Here is a 4548-nt window from a genome sequence, read left to right on the forward strand (position 1 = left end):
ATATTAATCACTTTTCTGATTCAAAATTTATTTGCATGTATTTAAGGGTTTTGAATTTTTTTTTTGTAAATATTTGAGTGATTCACTTCTTTTGAATTGAGTTCGTTTGTAGTAATCATTAAAAACTTTTGGTGCATTTTGGCTGAATTGCAGTGCAATTGGTGTTATTGTCCTGGATTGGGTGTAACAAGGCCATAAAATGTTATTGTAGTGTTTTTGGTGTCATTTTGTGCATGTTCAAGTGATTTACATGTGTTTTTGTTCATATTTGACCTATTTACATATTTTGAACTGAGTTTTTGTGTAGCAATAAGTAATTACTTTTGTTTTTTTTTTTTGTCTAAATTGAGATACATTTGGTACTTGAATGTATTTTTGTGCATGTTTTTACAATAATTTTTTATTCCTTACAGAAAAAATAACAATCAAGAGATTTGCTGAGAGTAGAGGTGTTCAAAACCGATCCAATCTCAACAACCGAACCGAAAAAACTAATAACCAAATAAATCGAAAATAGAAAAAACTGAAAAAAATGAAATTTTGCAGTTTTCTATTTGGTTCAATTTGATTCGGTTTTTAGTTTTTGACACTAAAAACCTGAACCAAATCAAACCGAACCGGAACCCTAATACACTCCTTTACTCACTCACGGTCTTTCACTCACGCCGCTTCTCCTTAGTCCTTTCTCGCTCACACACAAATTACTCTCTCACACTCACGCACACTCCTCTGTTAGTCACAGTTCTCTACTCCTCTCTGCCGTTGCTGTCCAGCCGTCCAGCAACTGTAAGAATCGCGATTAATTAACCGTTTAACTAATTAAATTTATTGCCCAAAATAGGATCCAAAAATTTAGAATGTTAATTAGAAATTTTAAATATGATATTTGGACTCGGTAGATTTTTCTGAGTTGAAAAATGTAATTTTCTTCAAAAAATTGCGTAAAAATGCGTACCGGTAAATTAGCCAGCAGTATCAGCTTAAATCTGTCCGGTACTGTGTGAGAGCAATAAAAACAATAGAAAAACTTGGAAAAATAATTAAAGTTAAAAAGCGGACACTAATTTTAAAGGTTTGGCTCAAAATTGGGGCAAACGGGTCAAAAACGCTAACAGGTTGGACCGGATCCAAGTTGGGCCCAAGCTGAACATATATAAATACACAAATGAAGGCCATTTAGCCTCATTCATCATAAAACACAACACACACCAGCTGCACAAGTGAGAAGAGACGGAGAAGAGAGTGTTACTATTCATCCTTCACTTCCGGTGGCTATAACTTGAGCTACGGTGCTCCGATTCACATCCCGTTTGCGGCTACGTGAAGTTCTCACCGAGTCCGTAAATTTTATCTAACTTTTGTAGGTAAGATCTTGAAACTCACTCCCTATTCTATTGCCCTAAAAAATTCAAATTTAAGGTTTTGGTTTTGAGTGAAATCTTGTGTTTTAGTTTTTAGGTACTAACCATTAGTGAGGGATTGTTGAATAATATCCTAAATTTTAGTGGTGTTGGGAATAAGTAGTATGACCACAATCCAATCAATCACGTGTCAAATAATTTGTTATTGTTATTATATTAAAATGTTAATATAATAACGTCCTTGATTAAATTTATAGATTTATTATTGTGATAGTGATCACAATATTGAGAGATAAATCTTTTATAATTTAATCTAAATTGTTCTTGGTCATAGGATTATTAAAAAGGACATTAATAATCCGGAAAGATCAATATATATATAATGGTCTTCATTGGATGAAGATTAATAGATCTCATTTATTAAATTATATATATAGATGGTGCATATAGAGATATGACCATTGAACTGACTCACTTTGAGAATTTCTAATGGTTATAATTACCTATATTTGTCAATAGGATATTCTCAAGATGAACACAGTAATAGAGTTTCCTTTGACCATAAATGTTAGTACATGAACAATCAAATTTGATTTGATTGATGTGTTTTGAATACTATAATTTTAGAAATTAGTTTTCTAATGTTCTTGATTATAAAGAGCGGCCTGACAATCGGGAGTTTTATTTCAAGATATTAATCAGTATATACATTTGATGTATTAGGGATTTAATTTTATATTTACCTAGACAACCTAGGAGTATAAAATTTAATCCAAGAATACTGATAGAAATTCTCTAACAATAGAGATAAGTCCTAAAAGTTAGGATATTGTCAAAAATAAATTTATCTCTTATTTACAAGGAACAACCTGACAACCAGGAGACTTGTACTCAAAGATAGAATTTATTTATGCATATGATGATGTATAAGGAGAATTAATTTTATACTTGAACCTAGACAACCTAGGGGTATAAAATATAATTCAGTTAAATAATTGTCTGACAACCAGATAATTATTTAGGATTATAATTGTATGTGATACAATTTAATCATATTTATTTGGAATAGGTATGAGTAACAACTTGACAACCAAGGTACTTATTCATGATTCTAAATAATTTTAACAGAAATATAGATTTTTTAAATTTTTAAATATATATACCTTTTGTGTGGCATACTTGAAAGTAATATAATGGCTAACATCTGAGAATTGTTCTCATATATGAAAGGGTTATCATGGAGATGATAATTCAATTGAAATAATATTGTCCAATAAGATTAGTGATGGAATAGTCAGTACTTGTGAAGTATCTAAAATATTATTTTATTATAATATGGGTTGTTTTGACAACCATGAATTCTAATTTCAAAAACATATACCCACTATTTATTACTGAACATCTTGAGAAGATGTATGGTGCCCAAAGTAAGATAGTATGACTATCAAAGTTTTATTTAAACTAGTGGGAGTATTGGACAATATATTTTGAATTAAACAACTTTAGAAGTTGGAATGCCATTAGGCAAATGGCTTTAGCGAGAATTGTTCTTGCAAGTATTTTTGGATATTTATTTTGTTACAAACAAAATTTTTCTTAATATGATTAAGGTTTGTGATCTTTTTAGAAAAAATTCAACATGAGTATTGAGGATGCGAATCAAAAGTGTTCTTAAGGGTTGGTTTGACCAATAATAAAAATATTGAGTATTTTTATTATAAGAGTTTAAAGTAAAATCTCTAATATCTAATTGATATTCTATTGAATAGAGAATGAGATTCTCTTCATGCATAAATACTAGTACTCTATGTACTCCATCATGTTTAAGAAACATGAAATTTGATTTAGTTGAATATCACTATTTGTTAAATATTTAGACTACGTTTTAGAAATATTGCTAAATTAACAAATTTTTTACCAAATCAATTTCTTATCCATATGAGATATGGAAAAGGTATAAGCTGAAACTCAAGAACATTAGAGTTTGGAGATATCTTATATGTGTTAAGAGATTGCACAACAATAGAATTGACATTAGGTCCGATAAATGAGATTTATTGGTTACCCTAAAGAAATAATGAGATTATTTTTATCACTCTTTTTATGACAAAGTGTCTGTGATAAGAGGTTAAACTCTAAGTGATTTTTACTAAAAGCGTCTAAAGGTATTTAGATCTGATCTACCATCTATATATTATTGGAATAAAGTTTAAGCACAAAATAGATCTTTAAGGATTACTTTCTTTTGTAAAAAGTTTAGAAGATGGAGCTTTAGGTTTCTGGAGTACTGAGGGTGGATGAGCTGAGTGAGGTGGTAGAGTACTGTAAAGACGATTGGTATGATGAATTAGGGAGTTATGGATTTGGTGATTGATTTACTGAGTACTGAAAAATATTTTCTGAAAACCCCTGATATATTGTTTTCTACTGAGATTGTTGAGACGCTATGTGCCTGGCAGGGTCGGTAGGTTAATCTCGCCTGTTGAGGTCGCGGCGGCGGCATAAGGGCGGTGATTAGTCCTGCTTACGTTGAGATGTGAGGTCTGTGGCAGAGTATCCTGCTCGCATCCTTTTGAAATCACAAGAGTGTGCGTGGGCACTATATCACTGGACCGTGTACCGGGCACGATATCCCTAGGGGTACCCATTTTATTCGTGACTGAAAGGCAACATCCTGGGGGGATGTGTCGGGTTGGCAGTTGAATCGACAATGTGATATCACAGCTAATAGAGTAGGCATTCATCATATGCATTTTCTATATGGTTGTTTGCTTTGTTTACTTGCATAATATGCCTAATTGTATAACATGCTTAAGTGCTTCTGGATTTACTTGCTATAATTGACAATTATTTGTGCTTTACTTGTATGAATTAATTGTGTTTTCTACTGGAATTGAGGAGGCTCGATAGGCAGTGGCGATGGGATCGCATGGAGGTTAGGCTGGTGAAGGCTGTAGAGCAGCGGTGTGAATATTAGATTAGAAATCCCCTAAGTTAGATGACATGTTTAATGATTTAATTGTTTGTTTTATAAGCTTGAATACTATGATGGATATGAGGTTCTAGGATTGCCTCTGGCATCCCAAAATCTTATATATTTCATTACTGGGCACTGTTACTCTACTGAGAATCTCCGGTTCTGATACCATATTCCGTTGTTGTTTTTCAGATACAGGTCGTAGCCAGT

Source organism: Arachis ipaensis, chromosome B02 (assembly GCF_000816755.2).
Source record: "Arachis ipaensis cultivar K30076 chromosome B02, Araip1.1, whole genome shotgun sequence".
NCBI classification, from domain to species: domain Eukaryota; kingdom Viridiplantae; phylum Streptophyta; class Magnoliopsida; order Fabales; family Fabaceae; genus Arachis; species Arachis ipaensis.